Raw genomic sequence first — 21,086 nt, 5'->3', positions numbered from 1 at the left:
CAAAGTTTGCTATCTTTATTAGATAAACATGTATTCCATACAAGTATCCTATTTCCAAATATGCAATGTTTAAATCAAGAAAGACATACATGAATACAATATCTGTATGTAATAAATTTTTAATTATAAAGAACAAACTGTTTACAAGATCCCACATAAGTCATGGGAATAGCTGAGAAAATATCACACTCATCATAGAAATATAAACACCAAAGAAATAGAAGAATGTATGTAGAAAGGAAAGAAAGGACCCATCATTGCCTAGATAGGCTGATGAGTTTTGTAGAAAGGTTGTCTGACTAGCTTGGTTGATTCAAGCATCCCGCTGTCTACTCCATGAGATGACCTAAAAGAGAGAGATAGAACAGTTTTATTAGAGCTCTAGGTTATTCCTTTCACTCCTACATACACTATGCTACTCCTAGTGTGCCTACACTACTATATTAGATTCAAAATAGAGAAGATCAATGTAGAAAAGATGCCAAGAGATATCAGTGAGAACCATGTTTTTATCTAACTAGTTTGTTTCATGTACAGATATAGGTTTCATTTCAGAAATATCATGTATGCAGGTTTTAAATGGGCTCCTAAAGTGGTTGAGCTCAACATACATGTCACTACTCATACAGAGACACCAATCAACTACTAAAAAGGAACACAATTTTATCCAAAGTCCCATATATTATCACTCAATGATAGAAAAAAGCTGCCATTAAATGACATCACATACAACAATGAACAAAACTGCATCTCATGGTCAAATGATTGGATCCATCACCCTAGTAAAAACAATATAGAAGGTCTCAAAAAGACTAAGTTTTATGAGTTCATGTTTAGTAAGCAATAAAGAAAAAACAATCATATAGAGAGAAAATATTATAAAACAGACCAATCAAGTTTAATGCCAAGATACAATAGAGATCTCAAATCAGAAATAATTTTTTTTTTATACACATGAATAATATGACAACAATCATAGTACGACAGTCATGCAGATAAGTAACACAACAAAGCTCATCACACAAGCATGTCAAAGTGGTATCAAGTTAAAGAGCATGGAATTAGAAAGGTTAGCTTATCTTCAGACAATATACAGTCCATTTGATAAACATCAAAGAACAATCAATCCTCGATAACATCAACAAAGATTTATCAAGGTTAGAGTAGGCCTCTAGGAGCTCATTGAAGGTTAATAATTGTTGTCCTAGATGATTTGAATACACTCTGAAAGACTAAAGAAGTGATATGGATAGTCAAAAAAGTATGAATATAGTTCCTTATGTCTTAGAGGACATGCATAGATCATTCATTGTTAAAGACTAAATTATAAAGCATTTGCAACCATACAAAGTGCTGAGAATCAAGGAAGAATGCAACCATAGCTATGTAGCAACATCGATAAGTATTGAAGCAGGGTATAAATGAGGTTACCAGTCACAATCTCGTATGTAATAGTAAGGAACACAGTATACTCAATCACGAGACAACAAGATTGGTAGCCATGCATAAATTGGAAGCCAAAATCAGTGATATGAGCAGTAATGACTAGTAGATTCTTCAAGGGCATAATGATATTGTAACACATAGAACACTCAAGATATCCTCATAAATCATTGTTAATCACCAAGTAATGTATAATAGTAAATTTAAGGACACCAGTTTCAAAAACCACAAAAGAGCCATAACATTCATCATGCATCTGAAAGAGGGTAAATCTGAGCATATCAGCGATCAATGTTCTTCATAGTAAATAATTTATCTAGGTCTTCAAGGGAAGGGTATAGTCTTTTTAGGGACATTATGAATGCACAAAAAAGTAATATTGATATTCAAGGCATTATGTGTAGCATCAAATCCAAAACACATAAATAATAGTAAAAAATCAAAGATACATTGCTATAAATACAACAGTTTGCAGTCCAACAGTGGTTGACAATGTAAGAGCAATGATTACATCCAAAGCTATGCAACTACATGAGATCAATGCACTTTTAAGAACTTCACAAAAAGAAAAAGAGTATTCTATCAAGAACACAGGAAATATTACAGAGGATAATAGAAGATAAAAAATAATAGCTTACTATATTTGCAGCAAGTCAAGGACTTGGAAAATAGAACAATCCTCTATGCACAACAAAGGAAAATATATTCATGGTTGTATTTACAAATTACATCACATAAAGGAATCATCTCACATAGCAGTCAACTTAAAGATGCTGAATGCAACAGTTTGTCAGTAATTGACAATCATGTCTTACATGACATAACCCTTATGAATTTCAATAAGAACAATCTTTGATATATAAGACACAAAGGTATCTTCAGAGGTCATTGATACATGCTCAAAGCAATAATAGTGTAGCCACCTTATGAACAGTGTCAAAATGCTTGACCAAAGAGATAGTCTAAAAAGTTTTATTCACAAATCAAGCAAAAGTATAGGGCAGAGAAAGAGATTTTGATAGTATATAAACAAATATACATAACATCTATCACAAAGAAAAATGCTAGGTCATAACAACCAAAGCAAATATTAGTCCTTTATACCTCTAACACAATGAAGAGCAGTATAGCCACATTAAGAGATTTTAGTTTATAGTGAAAAACATGAGAGGCATGAGTCATGAATAATATATAATGTTACAGTGCATGGTATAGCATTTGCACATAAAGGGACATAATAGCATTATTTTATCTCTCAGGACAACCCCAGACCTTCAAATCTTAAGACTATGAAAATATACATGTAGTAACGTGAGTGACAGAGAAAGCTTATACCAATGATCGAGGTTCAATGCCACGACTGGTAATTAAGATAACTTTGCAACATGAATAGATCATAATACACTTAAAGCAGTGAGTCACAATCAAAGCAAGAATAACACAATAGAATCCCTTGAGAACAACTACAACCATTCATCCATAGTCATCAAAGAAGCTCAATGATCAATCACCAATATGATAAAGACAAAATTTCCCAGCCAAGGAAATGAATGACTGAGCTACAAAAGCTCATTTACAAGACAATCTGAAGTAGCCATTAATGACTTAGACTAAGGATCACAACAGTGAATACAATAAAAGAAGCATCAAGTCTGAGAAAGGACTTTATATCAGCCATAACAGATAGAAGAGTTATGGGTCCTAAAGTATGATAAACCTATGCACTCCATATATGCATAGGAACAATAATGGTGATGGTAGAAATTAATGTGTAGGTCAAGCATTATTGAGGGAAAGGAAGCACTCATAGTGAAGTTAATTGTTCATTCATTGAAAAAAAATGATATAATGTCTAGTCAGAGACATGGGTTTGGAAAAAACACAGTCCCATGATAAAGCATACATCTTCACAAATAGCAGATGATAAATAACTTGATCACAATTCCATCAATAGAAGTGTTTAATGCCTCATTCTATGACAATATATAAATAACGAGATCACAGTCTTAACAGTTCAGAGATGAGAGTCATTGTAAAATGTAAAACAACAGAGACTAAGAAGACAATCCTTAGAAACAACCAGCACAAGAACAACAACATGACAGTAACAGGTCTACATACAAAGCATCTAAAATAGTCCCCAAGAATAGGGAAATTCATAAGATTGTCAGATTTGAGGACATGGTAATGGTGAATTAGTTATGGAATCCTTTGGCAATCATAAGGTTGTGAAATAGATCAATAGGTAGCAGATGACAATGAATGATTTTCCTTTTGATATTAATTTATAAAGAGAATCACAAATTAAAGACAAAGATGCCTAATACACATACAAAGAAGTCTAGGAAGTTATTATTGAAGTCCTTAAAAAGATCAACCCTCTTCGAATTAAGGATCAGACATACAATGAGTAATGATTAGAATACAATAGCAACATTTTAAAATGAATAAAGTTAAAGCAGTTTTGTTATCACAACTTCATGAGATGATAGTCATCCTTTCAGCATAACAGTGTCAGAGGTGAAACAAGGTTACTGTCAAAACAAGGGGCCGTGAAGCTTAAGTGCAAATGTACAACCATTGTGTGAATCAACTAGAGGTCCTTCATTAGGTTTTAGAAGACATCAAGTAGTAATCTCATTGAGGAGATAGTGCAACATTATTGTTCAGAGTCTCCAAATAAATACAACCTAGGAAATATAGCATTCAAATGACCCAGTTGCAGTCTTAAGAATAGCTCATCATTGTTGATTTATATCAGAGTATAAGAATAAGAGAAGAGATTGCAAGATGATAAGGAGCCATCATACCCAAGAAAGCTGTCAAGGACAATCATGGAATATATTTGATCATCTATAGTAGTCTCAGTACTAAAAATAATGAAATGCATGTACACTGTCCATTATTCATTATGAGCAGTGGGCTATGAAGAAAGAGCTTAGATCAACCCATAAATCACATAAACCTACCAAAATACAAAGCATAGTAACAAGGGTTTTGAAGATGCAATACAATATTACACAATCCAATGGTGAGTAGGATTTCTAGTAAATACATCACATTGCAGATTCAGTCGCAGTATTCATGCAAAGAAGGGGTGCATTGAGGGTTTGAATCCAAAACCCTAGGTCAATACATGTTCAACAATAATGACAAAAGAAAAGAGGAGTGGCACACATAGATTAGAAGGGTAATAACAATGCAAACACCTTCAAAGACACAAGTCAAGAAAAGAGAACAAAATACCCCCAGTACATGCACGTAAACAACTAGTTTCCTGCATTTTTATATAAGAGATAGTGATATAATATAAAAGATGAAGAAAATGATACATACCATGTCTTGATTCAATAAATAGCAGTTGAAGTCCTATAAAAGCTTGAACCCTAGCTCAAATCTCTAGTTCATGCATCGCGAGCGTTTGTGTTTTCTTCACGGAAATTCTTCCTCAACAAGACACGGGAATGCAAAATAAAATGGTTTTAGGGTTTTCATGTTTTATTTTACCATTGCAAACCCTAAATTCCCCTAGGAGTTTTTTTATGGGTTTTATTTCATTTAAAAGCACTGCTTTTTAATTGTATTGCAATGATGGTCGAGTTTTTTTTAAAACCCCCACCTAGGACTTTAAGTCCTAATTTCTCAATAGCCGAGGGGCTTTAAACCCGAATTTCTTAGTGCAATTAATTATATATGTAATTATTATATTTTACATATTAATAATGGTATATTAAATAAAGAAAATTTCAGTTACATACCATTATTAATATAATAAATTAAATAATTAATTATTTCACTTACATAAATAGAAGTACATTCAAAGCTAAATAAAGAATACTTTTATTTATTTAAATGAAATAATTAATTAATAAACGCACTTAGGAAGTTGAGTTAGCATGTATATATACCAGAGAGGGAGTTCTTTTAAGAGCTATATGTATACCAGTTCATGCAGATTCAGAGAGAGTTTCTTTTTTAGTTCATGAGATATTTTTGGCTTCCTAGATAATGCAGATTTTCAGAGGGAGTTTGTTTTTTAAGGGAAGCTATATATGGTAGCAGAGCATGCAGTTTCAGATAGTGAGTGGGGTTGTTTTAGAGGAGCTATTTTTAGCATTTACAGTAGTCCTATTTACAGGAGGAGGCCTTTTTGCATGCAACATCAGTGGGGAGTCCTATTTTGAGCATATGAGGCTATTTTTGGCAGACCTAGGCATGAGTTTTTTTTGCTATTTTGGGCAAATTTGCCCAAGGTTTTTTCTCATGCAAATTTTTCTATTTTAGGGTTTTGTAGGAGATATTCTTCATGATATCTATATATTCTTCTATTCTCCTCCTTTTTTCCCTCTGGTTCTTTATTTTTTGCATACACATTTTTGCAAAAAAGCATTGTATCTCAACACTTTAGTCACTTTTAGTTTTATATAGCAGCATTCCTTTGATATTACAGAGTTTCATCAGTTTGCCTTGGTAATTGTGCATGTTCATTTTGCACATTTGACAAAAATTTATTGTGTTTTGATCCAAAAACCTTTGAATTTCAATTTCTTTCATGTTGCATGTATCCTAGCTTTTCATATAATCACAGGTTTTAGGTTGTGTAGAAGAGATAATTGTCAATTTGGTTATGAAACTGGTTTTCCTTCCAAGTTTATGATTTCCTTAGCCTTCCTGGGAAATGTTTATGTGGTTGGAGAGTAAAATTACTTTGTGTGGGTGAAGTTCTGTCATATTTTTGTGAGTTTTTAGGCTATTATCATTATAATTTCGGTGTATCACCTCCTAGTTTAGTTGCAGATTTTAGTATTTTCAGATAATTTCTCACTCTTTTCCACATCAATATTTTAGTTTTTTAGGAGGGATTCAAGGGAACCCGACCCATAACCCATAGATTCACCCTCACTTTGAGAAACCCACAGGCTCGAAGGTGTTTCCATGTTTCATAGGATTACTTGGTTTCACACTTAGCATCACGGGTGGAATCCTACATGACAACAGTTTTTGGCATGTTCGGTGGGACTCGTTTGAGCTATTACAACTCAAAAAAGCTCCATTTTTGTTGTTGTTTTGGTATTGACAACAATATTACAACCTATTGAGGTTATTTTTTTAAAGTACCTGACAACTCTATTTTCTGGTTTTATATGCAGAACAGGTTTTGACAACATATGAGAAACTATCAAACTAGACAGAGCAAGGATCAGGTTGAGCATATTGAGCTACCACCATCTCAAAGGAGGATAAGGACAACAAAATAGACAAAGAAAGCAACAGTTTCAGCAAATGAATTTCCAGAAGATTCATTAGTTGAAAATTTTGTTGAAATCCCAAATTCTGATTTTTTGTCTAATTCTTCTCCTCTACCTAATTCTCAGCCTAATTTTGCTACCCGTGTAAATCCTCTTTTTGCAACAACCCCAGTTCAGCCATTTGTTACCTAGAATCTACCAGTTAATCCACCAATAGACCCTCCAGTATTTCCAATAGTTGTACCAAGAGCACATGCTTTTGTACCCTTCAATAGAGGTAGCCCTTTGAATTTGACCCAACATGATCCTATACCAGGAGCAACTCTGAAAAGTCTGCCTATTTTCATTGGTGAAGACCACATCACACCCATTGAACACATAAGGGATGTTGCATCCCTGTGTGCACTTCACCATATAACCCAAGAGAACATAGCACTCAGGCTACTGGCATCATCATTCAAAAGAAAAGCACTTCAATGGTTCAAGGGTTTGTTAATTAATTCAGTTAATGATTGGGATGATTTGGGTGATAAGATGACAAAGCAGTTTGCAGATAAATCAGATCACCTGTCATTAGTTGAGCAGATGACCACTATCAAGAGGGCTCCACAAGAGCAGATGACTGATTTTAACTACCGTTTTGAGCGAACCTAGAATAGAATTCCTACAACGGTAAAACCCTCTCCCGAACATGCATTTTTATACTATTTAAGAGGTTTAAACAACGATATTGTTGTCATGATTTAGTCTATGGGCATGGTTACATTACCAACAACTTATGATGTAGCTATTAGAGCAGAAAACAACCTTATACAAGCTGTTAAAATTGCCCCTAGGCCTCTTATGCGTATTTTTCCTGATATCTAGCCATTGATGCCTTTTTCAAATACCTCCTATAGTTGCAATACCCATTGTTCCAACACTAGGTTATCAGAATTATGCTCAAAATAGTGTTGTTTCAGACTTGTCAAAGCAAATACAGGAGTTAAAGGAGATGTTTATAAAGAATGTTGAGGAAACTCACCAAATTTAGCAAACTATGAAGAATTTTGGCAATGAATTGGTGAGCCTCAAGAAAAATCATACCCAAAATCAGAGGTATCAAGCTCCATATGAAGCTCCTTATCAACCCAATAGGCCCAATTACCAAGTTGATTCTCAGAACCAAAGGAGGAACTACAACGACAGACAAAACCAACAGTATAATCATAATACAACCAACAATTCCAAAGAAATTGTACCTGTTCAAAACAACATGACACAAGATTTATTTTTTCCGTGCCAACAACCTCATAATCAAGCATAATGCCAAAATGCGATGAATGCTCAATCAAAAGCCTTGATGGTTCAAAATAACATGTCTTATCAGGATGCAGGGACAAATGAGGAACCAAAAGGTCCTGAAGTAGTTATGATGAATTGACAAGGTGAGGAATTTTGTGGAGTTAATCATCCACAAGCACAAAATAGACATTTTTCACATATTGCAACTAATACACGGTAAAAAAAGCACTCTATTGACATTGGACAACAAGTTGTAAATCATCAACAACAAGCTGTAAATAATGGACAACAAGCTACGAACAGTGGGCAACAACAAGATAAGTCCAACAACATCAAGATAAGTTAAAACAACAAGCTTCTTCAGATCAACAGGCTGCTAGGACACCTCCACTTGTTCAAAATATGCAAATCTTACCAAGAGGACAACCTGCAGCACCTAAAGGACAACAAAAAGTTCAATTTCAGTCAAAACCAGCTCAGCTAGAGCTCATTGTTCCAAAAAGTACAACAAAAGGTTAGTGGTGCTCCATTTAATATTGTTGAATCTATGTCAAAAACTACTTTCCATGACAATGATTGATGCATTGCAAATTCCTAGACAAAAAGAAACGTTGTGTGAAAAATTAGATAATATTTCTTTGACCAATGAGCCTCAGAAAGATTAGCCGAGGGTTGCATTAGCTAATGATATCCCAGTCAAGAATACTCAGCCAATCCAAACACCAAAGCCTCCTCCATTCTTCGTAACATTGATAATTGACAACCATATAGTCCACACTAGTCTAATAGACTCAGAAGTCAGTAGTTCAATTATGGCCAAAGACCTTGCAGATAAACTTGGTCTAATATATGAGCCCGTTTCTAGAGGAGTTGTACAGTTAGATGGAACAATAGTCAAGTCAGTTGGATTGGTCAAAGATCTTGGTTTGACCTTGCATGCTTGTCCTAATTTTCTAATACCTTAGGACATGTACATAGCTGACTTACTTCCACACTTTTCTATTTTCTTATCTAGAGATTTCACAACAAAATTAGGAGGTTACCTTTCTGCTGATTGGTCACACTTGTTTTTCAGAACCCGATATGGTACTGAAGTGACCATTAAATCAGAACCTCAAGATACTTGCCACCTAAAACCATATACTCCAAGTCCCATAAATGCAGATCTTGCTATCAGAGACCATGAAGAGTTACCACCTATCCAAGATCCAGATACACTTGTTCAAGGCATACCTGATGTGAATTTGGATAAATGGGCAACTTAGAAAACAACATAAGATCCTTTCATCAACATGGATGAAATAGGTCTTGGTGTTTATATGATTCATGAGGATAATTTTGTTATTCCTAATCTTGAAAAGGAAGATATTCCGATGGACCAACAATCAAAACAACAAAAAAATGAGGTATGGCAGCTTTATTTTGATGGTTCAAGAGGTAGAAATGATTATGGAGGTGGTGTTATGCTTGTTTCACCCAAAGGTATACACTGCTTTTAGATTTTATTTTAGCTGTACAAATAATACAACAAAGTATGAATCATTAGCACATGACTTAGAGTGGGCTAGGCAAAAAGAAGTTAAGTGTTTACAAGTTTTTGGTGATAGTGAACTACTTGTGAACCAAGTTAGAAATATCCATGTCACAAAAAATAATGTTTTGAAGATGTATAAGCATAGAATTTGGGATTTAATTTAAAATTTTGATTCATTTAATTTGATGTCCATACCTAGAAGTCAAAATAAAGAAGCAAATAGGCTTATTGCTTTAGGAGCTCAGTTTGATATTCCAAAAGAGCTAGAAAATATTAAAAGACAACAGTATGTTAAAGTTGTTGTAAGGCCCTCAGTTCCAGATAACAATGTTAATTGGCAGGTTTTTGAATCAGATGAGCAAATTTCAAATTTTTTGATTGAGGAGGCTGAGTTTTCTGCTTGAAATCAACATAAATTCAATCAACAATATGACAATCAGTTCCTTCAATTGAAAACTAACAAGATGCCCAAGGGTTTGACAACCCTTGAATCTATTTTTTATATAGATGATTAGATCAGAAAGGACAAAGGCAACATGTTTGTGAAAGAAGGACATTATGAGCCCATTGAAATTTTCAAAGACAAGCTGCTGAAAATTGGCAAGGTGTGTACACCTGAAGAAAAACATTCTTTTGTATTACTTTGTCAAGAATTCAATGACATATTTGCATGGAGATATGAAGATTTGAAAGGATTTGATCCTCATTTAGCTCAGTATACCATTGAGTTGGTTGAAAATTCAAAACTAGTAAGGAAGAAACAAAGACCGTTGAATCCAAAACTAGAACATCTTATGAAAATTGAATTAGATAAACTTGTTCAAGGAAACATTATTTTTCCCATAAAACACACATCTTGGGTCTCCAATCTACTTCCTGTTAGGAAAAAGAATGGTGAACTCAGGTTATGTGTTGAATTTAGAGACTTGAATAGGGCTTCCTTGAAGGATCATTATCCACTGCCCTCAATGGAACAAATTTTGTAGGTTATATCAGGTTCAAAGAGATTCTCATTACTTGATGGTTATTCAGGATATAACCAAATTTTGGTCAAAGAAGAGGACTAGTACAAAACAACATTTACCACCAAGTGGGGTATAATGGCTTATAATATGATGCCATTTGGATTGTCCAATGCAGGGAAACATTCCAACGTGCAATGGACATGGCATTTCATGGTTTAATTAACAAGTTTTTTCTCGTTTATTTAGATGATGTAACAATTTTTTCAAAGAATGCTGATCAACATCTTAACAATCTCAGACAGTCTTTTGAATGATGCAAGGAGTGTGGCATTTCATTGAATCCCAAGAAAAGCATATTTGTTGTCCAAGAAGACAAATTACTGGGATATATTATTTCTGAACAAGGAATAAGCATTGATCCTGAGCGGATAACAACCATTCTTGCACTACCATTACCAACACATAAAAAGGGACTTCAAAGTTTTATTGGTATGATTAACGTTATCAGCAAGTTTATTCTTAATATTGCAACATTAATGCAACCACTTACAACCATGCTTAAGAAAAATATTCCTTTTCAGTGGACTAAGGAAGGTAAGAACGATTTTGAAGAAATTAAAGAGGCAATTGCAGTAGCCCCTACTCTCATTAATCCTAATTTTGAAAAAGATTTTATTCTATATGCTTTCAGGAGTGAGGATACTATTTCTACAATGCTATGCTAGCAAAATGATGAAGGCTTAGAACAACCCATTGCATTCTTTAGTCAGATTTTGCATGATTATGAGACTAGGTACTCATTTGTAAAAAAAAATGTGTTAGCAGTAATAAGAAGCCTTAAGAAATTCAGGCACATGCTCTCTAACAATAAAATTCAACTCATGGTTGCTCAGCCTACAGTGAAGGAGTTTTTACTCAACAAGGACATAGATGATAAAAGGGCAGGTTGGATCACTAAGGCAATGGAATATGACATCTCTATCAAGGTAACTAAGCTAGCTAGAGGCAAGGGTTTATGTGAACAACTTGTTGGAAGTACATAAAACAACAAAGAAGAGAAGCAACAAGTTGAAACAATGCTAAATAATGAAGAACAACCTGCTGACCCAACTATACCAGCCACTTCAAATCAACAGATTGCTCATTATCTGCAAACAGGTGACTGTCCATAAGGTTTGGATAGGTCAAAAAGAAGGTATTTCAGACTTCAAGATATTCCTTATGTTGTAATAGACGGTATTTTGTTAAAAAAAGACTATAATAATATTCTATTAAGATGCATTGAGTCAGATCAGATTGAAAGAGTTCTAAAAGTTTTCATGAAGGACTTGCCGGAGGTCACTTTGCAGCAAGAACAATAGCTCTGAAAATCATGAGAGCTGGTTATTATTGGCTTGATTTGTTTAAGGATGATCACTCATGGGTGAGAAAGTGTGATAAATGTTCATTTTTTGCAGGCAAACAAAGGCTTACAACCTTGCCTTTACAACCAATTGAAGTTGAACAACCCTTTGCAAAGTTCGGGCTTGATTTTATAGGACCTATTAATCCACCTTCTAGTGCAGGTCATAAGTGGATTCTTACAGCAACCGATTATTTTACGAAGTGGACAGAAGCAGATCCATTGAAAGAATCTAATGAAACTTTTGTTTTAAACTTCAATCAAGACTTGGTGTCCAGGTTTGGTACCCCATAATCAATCATTTCTAATAACGCTTTAGCTTTCATTGGTTTTAGAGTTTCAGATTGGTCAGTTAAGCATAATATCTATTTGAATACTTCATCCAATTATTACCCCCAGGGTAATGGACAGGCTAAATCAACTAATAAAAACTTGATCAACATCATTAAGAAGACCATTGTTGAGAATTAGAGAACTTGGCATGAAAAGATCAAGTTAGCCCTTTGGGTTGACATAATTACACCAAAGAGATCAACTGGTAACTCTCCTTATATTTTAACTTATGGAAAAGAATCCAAGTTAGCTATTTCAGTTGAATTACCAACTTTAAATTATGTAAAAGAGCTAGAGCTACTTGAGGAGCAGCCAATGCAGATTAGGCTTGCTCAACTTATGGAGTTAGAAGAAACTCGCAAGGAAGCATACAAAAAATTAGAAGTTCACCATGCTCATATGAAGAGAACCTTTGATAGAAAATATGTACCATGCATATTTAATCAAGGTGATCTTGTTTTCAAGTGGGATGAATTATAAAATAAACCTGGTAGACATACCAAGTTTGATGCCATGTGGGATGGCTCGTATGTTATCAAAAAATCCAAACAGAATAATGCATTCCAACTTGCTAAGTTGGATGGAGAGGTGTTGCCAATCCTTGTCAATGGGATTCACCTCAAACTGTGCTATTGAGTACTAACATTTTGCATATGTACATAGTAGAATAGTTGCAGTTTCACTTTAAGCAATTTTCTAGGCCCAACTATAAGCCGAGCTGTAGTAGTTTGATTTTAAATAAGTGTTGTCCAACACTCTCCCGTTTCAATTTCCTGTATTTGAGTGTTTATTTTCAGTTTTCAACAAGTTTCAGTTCAATAAGTGCTTCCAACACATTGTTGTTTTTAGTTTTCAATTCAGTTCAGTTTTGCTTCAATTCTCCATAAGTGCAGATCGCACAGTGTGCAAGCTGAACTTTAAGCAGAGCCTTTGTAGTTTCATTTTTTAGTGTTGTTTAGTGTGTTGAGATGCAATTTCAGATTTTTTGAAGAGGACACAATTGACTCCATACCCAATGGATATGCTAGGCTACTGGTATACTATTGTTTAGCAGGCAAACACCCCCAAGAGGTCGAAAAAAATGTTACCAAAATTTTATCAAACCTAAAATTTTGGTGACCCATTACAGGGCTTATGTATTGTAGATAAAAGGTACACAATTTTTTTCAAAGTTTGTTATTTTTATTAGATAAACATGTATGCCATACAAGTATCTTATTTCCAAATATGCAATGTTTGAATCAAGAAAGACATACATGAATAAAACATCTGCATGTAATATATTTTTATTTATAAAGAACAAACTATTTACAAGATCCCACACAAGCCGTGGGAATAGCTGAGAAAAGATCACACTCATTATAGAAATATAAACACAAAAGAAATAGAAGAATGTATGTAGAAAGGAAAGAAAGGACCCATCATTGCCCAGATAGGTTGATGAGTTCTGCAGAAAGGTTGTCTGACCAGCTTTGTTGATTCAAGCATCCTGCTGTCTACTCCATGAGATGACCTGAAAGAGAGAGAGAGACAGAAAATGGTTTTATTAGAGCTCTGGGTTATTCCTTTCACTCCTACATACACTATGCTACTCCTAGTGTGCCTACACTGCTATATTAGATTCAGAATAGAGAAGATCAATGCAGAAAAGATGCTAAGAGATATTAGTGAGAACCATGTTTTTATCTAACTAGTTTGTTTCATGTGCAGATATAGGTTTCATTTTAGAAATATCATGTATGTGGGTTTTAAATGGTCTCCTGAAGCAGTTGAGCTCAACATACATGTCACTACTCACACAAAGACACCAATCAACTACTAAACAGGAACACAATTTTATCCAAAGTCCCATATATTATCACTCAATGACAGAAAAAAGTTGCCATTGAATGACATCACATACAACAATGAACAAAACTGCATCCCATGGTCAATAGATGATTGGAGCCATCATGTGAGTAAAAACAGTATGGAAGGTCTCAAAAAGACTAAGTTTTATGAGTTCATGTTCAGTAAGCAATAAAGAAAACTCAATCATATAGAGAGAAATATTATAAAATAGACCAATCAAGTTTAATGCCAAGATAAAATAGAGATCTCAAATAAGATTTTTTTTTTTTTTATAGCCATGAAGAATATGACAACAATCATAGTATGACAGTCATGTAGATAAGTAACACACCAAAGGTCATCACACAAGCATGTCAAAGTGGTATCAAGTTAAAGAGAAAGGAATTAGAAAGGTTAGCTTATCTTCAAATTATATACAGTCCATTTGATAAACATCAACGAACAATCAAACCTCGAAAACATCAACAAAGATTTATCAAGGTTAGAGTAGGCCTCTAGGAGCTCATTGAAGGTCAATAATTGTTGTCCTAGATGATTTGAATACACTATGAAAGACTAAAGAAGTGATATGGATAGTCAAAAAAGCATGAATAATGTTCCTTATGTCTTATAGGACAGGCATAGATCATTCATTGTTAAAGACTAAATCATAAAGCATTTGCAACCATACAAAGTGCTGAGAATCAAGGAAGAATGCAGCCATAACTATGTAGCAACATCAAGAAGTATTGAAGTAGGGTATAAATGAGGTTACCTATCACAGTCTCCTATGTAATAGGGATGAATAGAGTATACTCAATCATGGGACAACAAGAGTGGTAACCATGCATGAATTGGAAGCCAAAATAAGTGATATGAGCAGTAATGACTAGGAGATTCTTCATAGACATAATGATAATCTAACACATAGAACACTCAAGAGATCCTCATAAATCACTGTCAATCACCAAGCAATGTATAATAGTAAATTTAAGGACACCAGTTTCAAAAACTACAAAAGAGCCATAACATTCATCACTCATCTAAAAAAGGGTAAATCTGAGCATATCAGCTATCAATGTTCTTCATGGCAAAGAATTTCTTATCTCGGTCTTCAAGGGTAGGGTATAGTCTTTTTAGGGACAATATGAATGCACAAAAGAGTAATATTTATATTTAAGGCATTATGTGTAGCATCAAATCCAAAACACATAAATAACGGTCAAGGATCAAAGATACATTCCTATAAATACAACAACTTGCTGTCCAAGAGTGGTTGACAATGTAAACACAATTATTACATCCAAAGCTATGCAACTACATGTGATTAAGAACTTCACAAAAAGAAAAAAAAAATTCTATCAAGAACAAAAGAAATATTATAGAGGATAATAGAAGATAAAAAATAATAGCTTACTATATTTGCAGGAAGTCAAAGACTTGGAAAAGAGAACAATCCTCTATGCACATCAAAGGAAAATATATTCATGGTTGTATATACAAATAACATTGTATAAAGGAATCATCTCACATAGCAGTCAACTTAAAGACACTGAATGCAATAGTTTGTCAGTAATTGACAATCATGTTTTACATGAGACAACCCTTATGAATTTCAATAAGAACAATCTTTGATATATAAGCCACAAAGGTATCTTCAGAGGTCATTGATACATGCTCAAAGCAATAATAGTGTAGCCACCTTATGAACAGTGTCAAAATGCTTGACCAAAGAGACAGTCTAAAAAGTTTTATTCACAAATCAAGCAAAGGTATAGGACAAAGAAAGATATTTTGTCAGTATATAGAGAAATATATAGAGCATCTATCACAAAGAAAAATGCTAGGTCATAACAGCCAAAGCAAATATCACTCCTTTATACCCGTAACACAACGAAGAGAAGTATAGCCACATTGAGATATTTTAGTTTATAGTGAAAAACATAACAGGCATGAGTCAAGAAATAATATATAATGTCACAATGCATGGTATAGCATTTGCAAATAAAGGGACATAATAGCATTATTTTATCTCTCAGGACAATCCCATACCTTCAAAGCTTAAGACTATGAAAATATACATGTAGTAACCTAAGTGACAGAGAAAGATTATACCAATGATCCAAGTTCAAAGGCACGACTGGTAATTAAGATAACTTTGCAACATGAATAGATCATAATACACTTAAAGTAGTGAGTCCTAATCAAAGCAAGAATAGCACAATAGCAGCCCTTGAGAACAATTACAACCATTCATTTATAGTCATCAAAGAAGCTCAATGATCAATCACCAATATGCTAAAGACAAAATTTCCTAGCCAAGGAAATGAATGATTGAGCTACAGAAGCTCATTTACAAGACAATCTGAAGCAACCATTAATGACTTAGACTAGGGATCACAACAATGAATACATTAAAAGAAGCATCAAGTCTGAGAGAGGACTTTATAACAACCATAAGAGATAGAAAAGTTATGGGTGCTAAAGCATGATAAACCTATGCACTCCTTATATGCATAGGGACAATAATGGTGATGGTAGAAATTATTGTGTAGGTCAAGCATGAATGAGGGCAAGGAAACATTCATAGTGAAGTTAATTATTCATTCATTTAAAAATAATGATATAATGTCTAGTCAGAGACATGGGTGTGGCAAAATCACAGTCCCATGATAAAGCATACATCTTCACAAATAGCAGTTGATAAAGAATCTGATCACAATCCCATCAATAGTAGTGTTTAATGCCTCATTCTATGTCAGTATAGAAATAATGAGATCACAATATTAACAGATCGGAGATGAGAGTCATTGCAAAATGTAAAAGAACAGAGACCAAGAAGATAATCCTTAGCAACAACTAGCACAAGAATAACAACATGACAGTAACAGGTCCGCATACAGAGCATCTAAAATAGTCCCCAGGATTAGGGCAATTCATAAGACTGTCATATTTGAGGACATGGTAATGGTGAAATAGCTATGGAATCATTTGGCAGTCATAAGGTTGTGACACAGATCAATAGGTAGTAGATGACAATGAATGATTTTCCTTTTGATATTGATTTATAAAGAGAATCATAAATTAAAGACAAACATGCACAATACACATACAGAGAAGCCTAGGAAGTTATTATTTCATTCCTTAACAAGATCAACCCTATTCGAATTAAGGATCATGCATACAATGAGGAATGATTACAATGCAATAACAACATTTTAAAATGAATAAAGTTAAAGAAGTTTTGTTATATCACTTCTGTAAAGCAGAAAATCGAACCCTAGGTGTTCCCCCCACTCCAAGGAGAGAGAAAGGAGGTCACTAGGGTTGACGATTTTCACTTAGGAGAGACTTTACATTCAAAAGAGGGGTTGAAACCCACAAGATCCAATCCCACACAATGCAAGACTGGATTCTAAATGAGTTTCAAGGGTTGAGACAGCAAGGATACCCTCTTTTGTAAAGAATGTAGATAGAATGATTGAACTAGGAATGCATGTAAAGTAAGAAAGATTCGCTTGTAGACAGAGATAGGGACATAGGATGAAGCTACGGACTTGAAATTAGCAGTAAAATGTCAAGACAATGCTGTCCTGCAAATTTGAGCAAAAGTTGACGGGACGATGGCGCCCGGAGTGCACACGGTCCTCCGAAAAATCCGTGAAACGAAGGGGGATCTGTTCGTCTCTGCACAAGGATTCCAGATCTTCAATTACAGCCGCATACCTGCAACCTACACACAGAAAAGAGAGGACGATTGGGGGGTTAGGGATTAGGGGTTTGCCTTTAGGTCAAACCTTGAGTTTTGGAATTAACCAAGAAATGAGAATGTTGTAAATGTAAATGTTTGTAATGTAATCAAGTACTGATACCTTGTTGTAAGAATGTTTGTATTCCTACATGCGAAGGTGTAATGTATGTTGTATGTTGTAAGTGATCTCCTCTTCAATGCTTGAATCCTTGTCTTGAATGCAACACCTAGCCTTGAATGGAGACTTATAATACTTAATTGCTTGAAGGAATGCTTGAATGCTTGAATGTTTGAATGTTTGCCTATCACTTCCACGTCTTGCACACATATGTCTTTTTTTCCTCCTTCTTTTGGGAGAGGAAATGTAGTTTATATACTTGTCAATTAGGGTTAGGAGACTGATTTTTCTGACCTTAGGCCGACCTAGGAACATTATTTTCCAAATTGCAAACTTAAAGACCCGATGCCCAACAAGAGACCGGGCCCAAAATAGGGCTAGGGACCAGGGCGCTGGGCACCATGGTCCCACCTCTCGGGACAACAGGGTGCAAGGAGGATCAGACCAAGGTGCAGAAATATGCAGTTTTTGATGTCGCAAGCAAGTTTCGGGGTCTCCATTCAGGTTCAACGTTGCGCCACCATCGTGAAGACCCAAATGCAGTCGAAATTGCAAGTGTCGCAATTTTAGGATGCTACATTTAGCCCCCACTTTAGCGGGAGTATAAGTGTACGCCCATACTTCCGGTAAAGTATAAGGAAACAACATTGAAAGACTTTCACCATGTCAAGGAGGCAAGATACACCAAGCCCCCAGTGGACTAAGGATCTTACGACTTCGATTGACAAAGTAAAAGGGAAGATCACGAGGGAGAACCATGACTGTTAGTAGTAAGGTTCCCTCACTATGAGTCATGCTAGAAAAATACCAAAAATTTTCAAGGCAAAGCTAAGTTCGCCAAGAAATTTTTAAGTATCTTGAAGAGATATGAACGGAGTGTATGCCCCCCTACGTTAAAGCGATCGCACACGCCTCATCGGGGGTGATTGATTTAAGGTAGTGATACATATAAGAAATGAGAAGGGAAAGGAGCACGTTATCACAAGGATTTAGCCCCCAAGTGTGAGATAAGCCCAAGGATAATAGACACAAAACAAAAAGCACGAGGTGACTTTGCTTTCCTTGGGGTCAGTATGCTGTATGATAATTCATGTATATCATATGTATGTATGCATAATTGTTCTTCATTCCCCAATCAAGGAAGGTCACCTAGAAGAAGGGAACACATGTGTCTTTTGAGTCAACATGAGAGAGACCAAAAGAGATCTCAATGCTGTGCATCGTCCTCAAGTAGACAACACTAAGGACAACAAAATAGAAGAATGAGAATAACACATAGAAGAAGTAACAAAAGAGATCAAGAGAGGAGGAGAGAGTCGTCTATGCTAATGAAACTAGTCTAGCACGTCATCCACCCCCCGATTTTGCTGATCAATATTTCGGGAAGGCAGGAAACATGCTAGAGGAGGAACATCCAACATAGCAGATGGAGCTATCACAAGATCCAAACAAGGGCTATGTTCATGTTCCAAGCCACGTTGTTCTTGTCTAGGAGCTAGGATAAGTGCTTTAGAAAATGCGTTAAATAAATGGTTATCAACATCAACATATTCATATTCACTATCAGAAGAAAGAGGAGTAACATTTTCATCATGAATAACATTTTCATCTATATCATCATCAAGATTTTTAAAAATAGGATCTTTAACTCGCACAGGATCAAGACCATCATGCATCTTATGTTTAGGAGATTTTGGCTCAATTTTCAGTTGAGGAGAAAATGGAATAATACTAGCTGAAGGTGTTTTTGGGGATTGCAAAGTTTGAGAAGCAGCTGCCTGAGCTCTAAGACGACGCTTTCGTCGGTGTTCACGTGCAGAACGATTCCGTCTTGTCTTAGTAGGAAGTTGAGAAGATTGAGGAGGAGGAATGTTCTCATCCTTATCACTTGGGTGTTTAGGTTGTGGTCTCTTAGGTTGAATAATAGGAGAAGAGGAAGGTCTCTTCTCTCTATAAGAGGAAGGAGGAGGAACTGCTCCATATAAAGGAGGAATATCTGGTTTAGGAAGGAGACCAAGTCCATCATGACGAGGAGGTATAGGTCTACCTTTAGAAAGTTTATTAGACATAGACGTAGTCACATCCATAGGGATGGGTTGGGAATCTTCTTGAGGAAAGACATTAGTTTTATCTTTCAAAGGAAGAACTTCCTTCTCAAGAACGATAGGAATATCAAGTTTGGATGTTCTAGGTTCACTTAGAGATAGGATCATATCTTTTTTCCACTTTTGATAAGATTTGAAAAGATGATCACTCCGCGGTGGAAGAGATTGGAGTTGTTTGGGCCAAAAATAATCAATAGGAACGCTAGAAGTTCTTTCAGCTGGTTTAAAGAGACTATGATTGACAGTAACAATTTCACCATTATGGGGAAATTTCAAACACTTTGAATAGGAGAAGCAATAGCTTTCATGGAAGATAGCCAAGGATAGCCTAACTTCACACAAAATTGTTCGGATGATGGAATAATAGCAAAGTTGACATCAAGGGGTATGTTATGAACCTCAATAGGTAATGTAATAGAACCAATTGCAGGAGAAGAAAATGCATCAAATAATTTCACAACCACATTTGTTTTGTCATAGATCACTTGATTCAATTGCAAAGTAAAAAGAAATTCTTTAGTAATGATATTAACCATACAAGAAGGATCAATAAGCACTCCACGGCAAGGTGTATTCTTGACTTTTGCAACTATATATAAAGGACCATCAGGTGCCCTGATAGTTTCACTAGAATCAAATGTGATGGAAGGTTCTTTAGGGATTTTTTGCTGCTCCACAAAGTTAATCACATTCAGAGTCATAGACACAAGACTATCAGGTGAGAAAGAGGAATCATTAGTCTCAATCACATTAGAGGTATGAGAAGGTAATGGATCCGTAAAAATCTTAAGATTTTGGTTAGGAGGAGCTACAGATGTGTTGCCTTTATCATTCACACCAGAAACAAAGATAGTATTATTATCAATCAAATCTTGAATTTTACCCTTTAAAGCAAAACATATTTCGGTATCATGCCCAGGTTGACGATGAAATTGACAAAAAGATTTGTTATCAAAATAGGGTGAATTAATCTTTGTAGGATCTATTTGCTTTAGAGGATGGAGGGTAAGCACATTTTGTTCCAATAACTTATTCATAATACTATAAAATGATTCATTCAAAGGAGTAAACT

The sequence above is a fragment of the Cryptomeria japonica genome, chromosome 11, assembly GCF_030272615.1.
Source record: "Cryptomeria japonica chromosome 11, Sugi_1.0, whole genome shotgun sequence".
In the NCBI taxonomy this organism is placed as follows: Eukaryota; Viridiplantae; Streptophyta; class Pinopsida; order Cupressales; family Cupressaceae; genus Cryptomeria; species Cryptomeria japonica.
This window is presented reverse-complemented; position numbering follows the sequence as displayed.